We start from the raw sequence: 12,134 nt of genomic DNA on the forward strand, positions 1-12,134 counted from the left end.
TAATCTTAGTAAGTCAGAGGCAGTCTGTAGCGTGCCCCTTTAGAAGTCGGTCATATAATATGACATACCCCTTCTATGGAATAACAAAACTTGTCTGTCACCTTGCAGTGGTGCTAAATGATTAACGTCATCATAAGTGTATTTTGTGCCGAGTCCCGTCTTTCGTGGCGTTGTCCTGTTTACATGGTTTGCGTGTCTATGTAAATATACTCCCCTGGAATCAAAGAGGGAAGGATAATGCTGTGGAACCTGTCAATCTGATCACTTGCCTTCCGGGACATTCACTATTTAAACAGGATGTCAAAAAGAAAAAAAAAAAAGAGAAATCCTGTTTTACTTAACGCCCATTCATTGCAGAGCCAGGAGAAAGCAGCGATTTAGATCATTTACACCTTTTTCTACTTACTACTTTCAATGCCTGACAACTCCACTTTTGCACCACAAAACCCCAGGGTTCTGTGACTACACCGATGTACCAAGAATAAGCACGATTTCTTGTTGTTTGGGGAGAGGAGCAAGCCATCAATCTCATCCGTATAATTGCCGTAGGAAAGTTGTTCCAGCTGAATAAGGTTCACAAACGTTATTTATTTTCCGTTTAATTTTCTGGACTTTAATTTGCGTTTCGTGTTTTCTGTGTGTCTCATTGATTTCATGTTCAGTGTGGGGTCATAGGAGGGTTTGTGTTGTATATTAACTTTTTGCTGCACCTTTTTATTACTACATTCCGCTGGTCTCTCTTGGGGTTGAGTGTTATGTTGGGGCTGGTTGGGGTGCGATATATATGTATTGTTTGGAGTTTGTTCATTTCTTTTTTTATTTATAATACTCACTTTATTATTTTACATATTGTTTGTCTTTTGGCATATCTTTGATCGTCGATTGGGGAAGTTTATTTGGAAGAAGTATGGCTTGTCAGGTCTAACATCTCAGCTTGCCAGGCCACGGGTTCTTGGTGGTGTAGCTTGCGTTCCGGGTGAGTGAGTCGAACATTACAACCTTACGCCTTTCACTACCAGGGACCTGAAAGCTCAAAGTCCTTTGGATTTCAGGAAATGAGCCCCTCAATCCCATGTAGAACCAATGAATTCTCTGATACAAGATCTTTGTACACCAGGCTTGGTCAGGGGGGTCCTACAATTCAATTCTGCCCACTTGACCACCATGTTCATTGCCAAGGTCAACAGGATCATGGAAATGGTCCATCATGTGATGATGCTTTATCCTGTCAATTTAAATTCCAGGCTGGGATTTGAACCTAAGATGCTAGATGTGTGATGCAGTAGAGATGCCCTGAACAAAAAAATGTGTACTTGAAATACATTAGGTTCGATAAGTTAGAAATAATTACAACCAATGAGATGACAACATTAACATGATTTGTCACTCAGCAATTACATTACCAAAACTAGGAACTGCATCTGTTTTGGTCTTACTTGACATAAATTATCTCAGCTATCAACACTCAAATAGAACTGAAATAGATCTAATAATCTGAAAAATAAAAAATGACAGAAACATCTTTTATATTAAAAAAAATAAAAACTGTTTATGTCTTTGCTATTCCTTGCAGCAATGCATTCTGCTCAGCTATTTCTAAGAAGTTATTTCTGCTCCAGTACTTGCAGCTTTCATTTGGGCTTTCCTTATTAATAGCTCAAGAGCCTAATGCTTTCATAACTCGATTACTATTTATTAAAATAATGAATCATAATTTATAAGTTGTACAAAGATATAAAAAGAATGATATAATAGAGGCAGAATTTAAATATTGGTGAATTGTTTTTAATAAGCTTGAATGGTTTATTGATACACTGACAATAAAGAAACTAAATAAAATGGACAAACAGATCCTGTGGCCATTTCTAACTAACCTTTTAGATTGGGCTAGAGAAAGAGAGGGGTATTGGGTACTCTAGATAGATAGATAGATAGATAGATAGATAGATAGATAGATAGATAGATAGATAGATAGATAGATAGATAGATAGATACATAGATAGATAGATAGATAGATAGATAGATAGATAGATAGATAGATAGATAGATAGATAGATAGATAGATAGATAGATAGATAGATAGATAGATAGATAGATAGATAGATAGATAGATAGATAGAAGTTCTATACTTTTCAGAAGCTGCTTTGCAACAATTACAGCTTCAGGTCTTCTTGGGTGAGTCTCTACAATCTTTGCACAATGGGATTTGGTTAATTTATTCCATTCATCCTGGTAGATCCTCTCAAGCTCCATTAGATAGGAAGTGTCTGTAAACTGCCATCTTCAGGTATCTCCAAAGATGTTCAATGGGGTTTAAGTCTGGGCTTTGAATGGGCCACTCAAGGACACTCTGACACTTGACCCAAAGTGTTTTTTGGGGTTGTCTTGGTTATGTAATTTTGGTAACTTTCATACTGAATCATTAAAAACAAATTAAAAATGTAATAATTTTTATTGAGAAGAATTTATATTGATAGCTTTCATATCCAAGGGCCTCTTGATATGTAATATTATAGGTTTTGCAATTAGGGGCAAGAATGTAGCTGTGATCTCTTTGCCAAAAATGTAAAAAGTTTGCAAGGTATCTCTGGCCAAGTGGAGGGTAGGTACATTCCAATGTCAAATATTGCCACTGTATCTGATGGTGTTCAGCTCTGACCGGAGAGTGTCCCCCATGTGGGGAGAAGAGCACGTGGCCGTGATACAGTGCATCCAGAAAGTATTCACAGCGCATCACTTTTTCCACATTTTGTTATGTTACAGCCTTATTCCAAAAAGGATTAAATTCATTTTTTTTCCTCAGAATTCTACACACAACACCCCATAATGACAATGTGAAAAAAGTTTACTTGAGATTTTTGCAATTTATTAAAAATAAAAACATTGAGAGAGCACATGTACATAAGTATTCACAGCCTTTGCCATGAAGCTCAAAATTGAGCTCAGGTGCATCCTGTTTCCCCTGATCATCCTTGAGATGTTTCTGCAGCTTAATTGGAGTCCACCTGTGGTAAATTCAGTTGACTGGACATGATTTGGAAAGGCACACACCTGTCTATATAAGGTCCCACAGTTGACCATTCATGTCAGAGCACAAACCAAGCATGAAGTCAAAGGAATTGTCTGTAGACCTCCGAGACAGGATTGTCTCGAGGTACAAATCTGGGGAAGGTTAGAGAAAAATTTCTGCTGCTTTGAAGGTCCCAATGAGCAAAGTGGCATCCATCATCCGTAAATAGAAGAAGTTCGAAACCAGCAGGACTCTTCTTAGAGCTGGCCGGCCATCTAAACTGAGCGATCGGGGGAGAAGGGCCTTAGGCAGGGAGGTGACCAAGAACCCGATAGTCACTCTGTCAGAGCTCCAGAGGTCCTCTGTGGAGAGAGGAGAAACTTCCAGAAGGACAACCATCTCTGCAGCAATCCACCAATCAGGCCTGTATGGTAGAATGGCCAGACGGAAACCACTCCTTAGTAAAAGGCACATGGCAGCCCGCCTGGAGTTTGCCAAAAGGCACCTGAAGGACTCTCAGACCATGAGAAGGAAAATTCTGTGGTCTGATGAGACAAAGATTGAACTGTTTGGTGTGAATGCCAGGCGTCACGTTTGGAGGAAACCAGGCATCGCTCATCACCAGGCCAATACCATCTCTACAGTGAAGCATGGTGGTGGCAACATCATGCTGTGGGGATGTTTTTCAGCGGCAGGGACTGGGAGACTAGTCAGGATGAAGGGAAAGATGACTGCAGCAATGTACAGAGACATCCTGGATGAAAACCTGCTCCAGAGCACTCTTGACCTCTGACTGTGGCGACGGTTCATCTTTCAGCAGGACAACGACCCTAAGCACAGCCAAGATATCAAAGGAGTGGCTTCAGGACAACTCTGTGAATGTCTTTGAGTGGCCCAGCCAGAGCCCAGACTTGAATCCGATTGAACATCTCTGGAGAGATCTTAAAATGGCTGTGCACCGACGCTTGCCATCCAACCTGATGAAGCTTGAGAGGTGCTGCAAAGAGGAATGGGTGAAACTGGCCAAGGATAGGTGTGCCAAGCTTGTGGCATCTTATTCAAAAAGACTTGAGGCTGGAATTGCTACCAAAGGTGCATCTACAAAGTATTGAGCAAAGGCTGCGAATACTTATGTACATGGGATTTCTCAGTTTTTTTATTTTTAATAAATTTGCAAAAATCTCAAGTAAACTTATGGGGCTGTCATTATGGGGTGTTGTGTGTAGAATTCTGAGGAAAAAAATGAATTTAATCCATTTTGGAATAAGGCTGTAACACAACAAAATGTGGAAAAAGTGATGCGCTGTGAATACTTTCCGGATGCACTGTATCTCTGCCAATGATCAGGTACCCTCTAAAACACACGTAGCTGTGATCTCTCTCTCTCAAAAACGTCAAACGTTAGCATTTAACAATGTCTAGATGATAATGTCTGTTAAACAAACAAGTATCGCTAGCTAAGCGAAGGCAAGGTACGCTCCAACACGAGGCGAGAGTGAGGAGGGCCCTGCTCGGCTCCCTACTCCTGAGGTCCCGCCTCCCCCTCCCCTCGGCCTGTAGCCTGTCTCTCTCAGATTCTCACAAATAAATCAGTGCCACAACTGAACTGTAATACTTAGCACGATGAGAGAAGTCACAAAATCAACCGGAATGTTCAAGTAAATTATAGAAAAAAACCTGAGCTAAATCTGTTAAGTAGTTCTCTCCTGAAAAGCAGACAGTCAGAGAAACAGACAGACGTACATTGGATTTTATATATATAGAGATGAGTATTTGAGTTTACTGTGGGGCCCTTAATAAACCACGCCAATGCATGGTGACCATGAAGGTTCATAACAGTTGACAATTTCAAAATGTAAACCAATTCTTTTCTTTAAGCTTTTTGAGTATTTGTTACAATGAATAAAATAGACCCTTGGGTGTTCTGTATGGCATACTTGATGAGCAAAAAAAAAAACAGAGGTGAAATGTAAGGAATCATATACCTGACACTGCTTTTAAACGTTATTTAAAATTCAGATTTTAAAGTAAAATGTCATTTGGATAAACTCTGCTTTAGTATCATTCCTCATCTGAAACTTCTTAACACAAAAATCATTAATAGTAACATTACTTTGCATGTTGTTTCTTTCCACTGCAGTCTTCCAAAATAAATAAATAAATATAAAAGTAACTTCATTACACTGATGTGCTCAACTGTGAATTTGACAAGATAATTGTTCTCAATCACTCAATTACTGAATACACAGCTTACTTTAATTACAAGCTCATCATGAGTCCCCATATCATTTTTCTCTAATGCTGTGTACGCCAGAGCGGCTCATATATACAGACGAAACACACTCATTTAAATGGCAGAGGGTTTATAGGTTTAGAGGGTCACTGGCTGTGCTAAGACGCGCTGAAATCTAAGTCATTGACATAGACCTCAGTCTTAACATTTGTCCCACTTGGACGGAGATGTCACCACAGTCAGGATAATGTTCTTTGACTTTTCCAGTTCTTTAAACGACTGACAAAAGCTCAAGGCTTTGAATTTTGATGCTCTCATAATTTCTTGAATCATGGATTACCTGACCAACAGACAGCAGTTTGTGCATGTCAGAAATGGTGGTGTGTGATACTGGAGCACTTCAGGGGACTGTCCTGTCTCCGTTCCTGTATACCTTCTACACAACAGATTTCCTGTACAATACTAGTGCTTTCCATCTACAGAAATTTTCAGATGACTCATCTATCGTAGTCTACATTAATAATGGAGATGAGACAGAGTACAGAAAGGTTGTGAAGGACTTTGTCTTGTGGTGCAGGGACAGCAACCTGCAACTCAACATTAGTAAGACAAAAGAGCTGGTAGTGGACTTCCGACATGCCAATGAGACTCTGAGACCTGTCATCATTCAGGGGGAGGATATGGAAGTGGTGCAGAGCTACAAGTACCTGGGGGTTCACAGAAACAAAAAACTGGACTGGTCTGACAACATAGTGGGGCTCCACAAGAAGAACCAGAGCAGACTGGACTTGCTAAGGAGACTCTGGTCTCTTGATGTGTGCACCAAGCTGCTGGAGATGTTCTACCAGTCCATAGTAGCCAGTGTGGTGTTCTACGCTGCAGTCTCCTGACGAAGCAACCTGAGTACAAAAGAAGCAAAATGCCTGAATAAATTTACAAGGAAAGCTGGCGTCATCAGACACTGGAAGCTGCTATGAAAAAATGTTGATTGTGGCAAAATTGGATGGATCGTCTGGGGGTCTTTTCTGCCCACTGCTAAAAGGAAAATCAATGTTTACTCCTGATGTACCTGTAAGGTAAATTCTGAAGTGTCTGAGCAATACAGGTAAAATTCCATTGTTTACAATGAAATTTTCATTACATCAAGTATTTTTATGGTCCTGACAGTTTCCCCATATGACACGAGTCTATAGAAATCTCATTACTACGAAGTACATTCAGCAGATGCTTTCATTACAAGAAAGTGCCCAAAAGACCTTGAAATGCCTGAATGAATCATCCACAGAGCAGTTAGTTCTGCGGTTGCAGCTCAGTTGTACCTTTTCCTAATCGCTCGTCAACATTTGAAAAACATCCATTGGAATTTAACTCATTGTTACCCTCCTATAGAAACGGCAGGCATGAAAAAACAATAACAGTTCATATTAGAATAAAAAACTTTACATTTTTGCAGCTCTCAATTGCAGCAAAAAGAAAAAAGACGTTGCCAGTGAATTTGGAATTTCGCCATCGGCACTGTCAACTTTCTTGAAAGACTGAGCAAAAAAAAAGAAGAAAAATATTGGGTTGCAAACGTATGAAAACTGCTGATTTTGAAGATGTCGAAATAGCCGTTTTTATGTGGTTTCGTGATGCTCGATCAAGAAACATTCCTATTAATGCTGCACTTATTCAAGAACATGTGAGGTTTCTAAACTCTCTTGGGACCTCCCCCAACCGGACAACACGCCAAAGAGGGTCTTGAAATGCGATCACCGCGTCTGAGGAAGACTGGATATATGTTGCCGGGGCAACGGCAGGCTCACAGCTCTGCTGCGTCTCACCTCCAAAGCAAACAGAAAAGATCTCGATGGGTGATGCAAGGAACATTGTTAATGCAGGGAACAGGATTACTTGGCCATTAATCTGGCCACGGCCCGGCCTGACTGCTGTGTCTGTTTATAGGAGAGTGGCAGATCCCACTACAATAAGTAACTCTGCTGTTCCTATTTCAAGCTATATAAAACTGGTTTTGCTAAAGTACTGAGACTCAGCCTCATGTTTTGGGGTGTAAGACATGGACTTATAACGCGACCATGATCTTTTCTGTGGCACCTCACTGCACCACTGTGAGCCTGCTGTTGCTCTGCCCCAGCAACGGACAAACAATCTTCCACAGACGCAGCGTGACGTTCCCGTTGGGTAGGGGGTGGGGGCGCAAAAGAGATCAGAAACCTCACAATATGAAGAAGAAGAAGAAAAGGATGATTCGGCTTCTGATTGATAACTGTGCTGCCCACAACATGCTTCAGCATTTTGATAATGTTTGTGTCGAATTCCTCCCACCCATTTGCAAAGCAGTGCTTTAGCCATTGGATTTGGGCATCATTTACACCCTGAAAGTGTATTATTGCAAGGGAAGGCTGAGAAAAATTCTCATCAGCATAACTTGTAGACAGGAGAAGATTAAAATTAACGCGAAAGAAGCTATTGAAATGATTGCAGATGCCTAGACGCCTAGAAGTTAAAAAAAGCACTACAGTGACAAATACAGAATCTCATTACAACAAAATTTTCATTACAACAAAATATTTTTTAGGTCCCTGGAAGTTCATTGTAACGGAATTTTACCTGTATATGTTTATCTAATTATTTATTTATTATTTTATCAATGGATTGATTAGCTGTATTATTTTTCTGAGTCTATCTTTGTTTTTTATGTCTCTGCTGCTGTATGCATCTGAATTTCCCCATTGGATTAATAAAGGTAATCTAATCTAATCTAATCTAATCTAATCTAATCTAATCTAATCTAATCTAATCTAATCTAATCTAATCTAATGCTTCTCATGTATTGTCCATTTTGTAATGTATGTAGTAATAAAATATAAACATTACAACAAATGTTTGGATGTGCCATCTCCTCTTTAACCCAGATTTGAAAAGAATTTCAAATTTTGATTCATCAGACCACAGGACACTTTTCCACTTCACCTCAGTCCATTGGAAATGAGCTCAGACCCAGAGAAGGTTGCCAGTGTTTCCGTTACTTTAAAACAAATTCTGCAACAAGAACATGGAGACACTTGTGAAGGGCAGATTTTGAGCAAACGTTAGGAGAGTTCTTCCTTCATTTCAAAAACCACAGACACATGAAATAAATTAACATGTAGTGTGGAGGAGAGTAGGACTTTAAAGACCTTCAGATCTCAACATGATGCTATTTTGGAGAATCTAGGTGAACAGGATGGAGAGGCTTGTAAGGCTCAATGGCCTGTTCTCGTCACATTTGTTCTAATGTTCTACCTCGTCAGCATAAACTTTCTACTACTCAGCTCTATTTGGGTCTATAGTTGGTCCCTTGATCAAACGTACTCTTGCTTTTTCGGCTACTCCCTTGCTGCCTGGACCTAATACAATACTTTAATTATTGCACTCTTTCAAGGATTGTTCTTATTAATTTACATATAACGTAGCACTGTCTTGCCAAGCTCTATAATATATTACAAGAATCCTGATTTTTGTGTTTCTGGATCATTATTATATTTGGTTTCTTCCTTGCATGGTAGAGTTTCAACTTGCCTTTGTGGATGCAGTGACGACTTGTGATCACAGACAGTCAAAGGTTATTAGAAGTGGTTCTGAGCCCAGTCATTTCCACTACAGAATCGTGTCTGTCTTTAATGCAGTGCCACATGATGACCTGAAGATCACAATCATTCAGTGATGGTTTCCAGCCCTGTGCCTTGTGAACAGAGATTTCCCTGGATTCTCTGAATGTCTTAATGATATTACATACTGCAGATGATGAAATCCCCATATTCTTTGCGTTATTCTTAAATCATTGGTTTTATTATTGTTGTTATTTTTGACTCTGCTCTCAAATTCGACAAACCAGTAAACTCAGTTGTTCCTGGTAGCGTCTTTCAACTTAGGAATGTATCAGAACTCAAACATGTTTTGTCTTTTAACAATCTGGAAACAGTCATTCATGCTTTTATTTCCTCATGTCTTGACTATTGTAACTCTCTCTACCCAGGGATCTATCAATCAAGCATGTCACACCTGCAGTTGACCCAGAATGCACCTGCGAGGCTTCTAACTGGTAACCAAGAAAAGAGAGAGTATCACTCCTGTGCTCACATCCTTGCACTGGCTGCCTGTGAAATACAGAGTCGAATTGAAGGTTTTATTATTCATTTTTAAAACTCTCCCTGGAGTAGCTCCAAGCTATATCTCTCACCTTGACAGCCTCCATTCTACCTCTCAAGCCCTATGGTCTTCTGATCAAATGTTTTTAACTGTTCCACACCCTCAGTTGAGGTTTAACGGTAGCCTCCTCTGTAGCTTCCCCAAGACTCTGGAATAGTCTTCCATCTTTTATTAAGTCATCCCCGACATAAAAAAAATTTTAAGTCAAATTTAAAAACCTATTTATTTTCTCCAGTTTTTGAGTTATTTTATTGATATGTATACAACTGTCTATTCTGTCTTGTTGTCATTTTGTCGCAGTTCTCTCCTTCTATTGCTTTCTTAATCTGTTAGTTGTTTTATTCCTTTTAAAATGTGTCTTTATTTACACTTCCCTTTTATTTTGTTTAACTGTTTGGTTTGTTTTAATTGATTTTTATAGTGCAGCTCTTTGGATGACACTTGTTGTCTTTTAAATGTGCTATATAAATAACACAGAGTGATGAACCTCTCCCCGTCTTTTTGCTTCTGAGAGACTCCACCTCTCTGAGATGCTCTTTTTATACCCAATCGTGTTACTGACCTGTTGCCAATTAACCTTGTTAGTTGTGAGATGTCATTCCAGCTGTTTTATTTTAGCATTACACAACTTTTCCAGTCTTTGGTTACCCTTTCCTAACTTTTTTTAAAACCTGCTGCTTGCATCAAATTCAAAATGAGCATCTAGTTATTTATATAAATTTCTTTATTTGGAACATTTGTTCTATTTTCAATTAAATGTGGGTTTAAGTGATTTGCTAGTAATCACATTCTGTTTTCATTTATATTTTGCACAACTTTCTTTTGAAATTTGGGTTACACAAGCAGTCTCCGGGATCTGACTTGTAATTTACACAAATCTCGCTGTTTACAAAATGAAAGAGGAAGAACAGCAATACGAAAAAAAAATTCAGTATATCTAAACAGGTCAGCAACTGTTTTGACCATTTAAAGAAACAGGAGCTATCTTTGGACCATCTAGATAGATGAAGGATAGCAATTGTCACCAGAGGTGATATTTTCTTTAATTCTGCACTGTGCTGGTTTCATCAAGAAGATCCCACGTGAGCTTGTTGAGGTTTCTTCATTACGACACAGTACTGACAGTTAAGACATTTTACATTCAAACTCATATTACAAGACTAACGAGCTCCTACAAATCTTACTCCCTATAAAAATAAAACTGCCAAAAATTGGGACTTATGAGTGTACTTCTGGAGGGGCTGGGGTGTGATTTCATGGTGCATATGATTGATTTGTGTTGTGGTCATAGGGAAGGAGAAGTCAACACTGTTATTAGTGTTACGTGTAACAAATAAAATGCATTATTATTATTGTTATTATTATTATTATTATTATTATTATTATTATTATTATCATCACATTTATTTCTTGTTCAATCGTATAATATACTCAATTAGATTTGACAAGTTTGCATTGTTTCATTGTTTGTTTTCTACAGTTTCAAGAATTTAACCGTTTAAAGGGAGAACAATGGAGGGGTATTTTGTAGAGTGATATTGACATTTCCTCAATTCAGCTCCTTACATATTAGGAAGGTGAGAGGTAGCGATCGACTCACTTTCATCAATCGAGCTCGGTTCATTACAAACTAGTTTAAGTAAGAGATGAAACAATAGATTTAGAAATGAGTTTTCCAAGACAGCTAACTAGAGGTAAAATAAATAGCTACAGTGGCCTTAGAAGGCCTAAATGTGATCAATGTGACAGGAAACACGAACATCAAAGTGTCAGTCGGGAGCAAGTGAGTCTGTAAATATAAACTGTGAATGTTAGTGTTAGGGAGCTGGTAAATTACTTAAATTGTAGTAAGGAACTGGTTCTGCTGTTTCCTATTCAGTCTCATCGTTCTTACTAACTGTTCCATCCCCTTCACTCCATTTCTCATTCTGTTCCCTTTCTTGTTTCTTCATATTTTAGTTTCATGCCTATTTGTATTGCTTCTTTACCCCAGAAGAAGTATTAAGGAACACTAATTCTCATTTCTTTCTCCTAAATTTTGATCCATGTATTACCACAGCTACACTTAGTCTACTGACCTTCAAGAGAGCATGAGAGTAACAGTTTAAAAGGATATTAGGGAAGCTAAAGGGCAGTTGGAGAGAATTATTGTAGAAAAGGAGAAAGATGAGCCAAAGAGATTCTTTTTGTATTTTAGTATCAGAATAACAGTCAAGGAGGAGAGGAAGAGTATTAGGATAGTTAAAAGTGAGATAGAAAATAAAGATCACATCACACGCATGCACATGGGAGACTGCTTAGTAATTACCTGCTGAACCAGAAGTTAGTGCTGTGTGCTAATGCTTTCTCTCTTCCTCCCTCTGGAGAAATATAGTACAATGGATCCGCAGCTCAGAAAAGAGTTGCTAATTTTTAAATAAGTAAATAATTGAATGGCCAGCACAATCTTTGTGGGTGTGCATGCTCACGCAGCATGTGGGAAGTTGGTGAGGTAATTGAGGCAAGACACACCTGCACGTGAGGTCCATCTCAATTACTTCAAACGACCATCTGCTGTTTGCGAATGAGGTGCTGCGCCCACGGAGGGAGAACCAACATGGAAAAAGGACAGAAAAAGAAATGAAAGAACAGAAAGGAAGAACAGAGGTTAAAGAAGGGAAAGAGAAGCAGGCATGAAGATGGAAGAAAAGGCCAGTGCA

Source organism: Erpetoichthys calabaricus, chromosome 12 (assembly GCF_900747795.2).
Source record: "Erpetoichthys calabaricus chromosome 12, fErpCal1.3, whole genome shotgun sequence".
Lineage (NCBI taxonomy): Eukaryota > Metazoa > Chordata > Cladistia > Polypteriformes > Polypteridae > Erpetoichthys > Erpetoichthys calabaricus.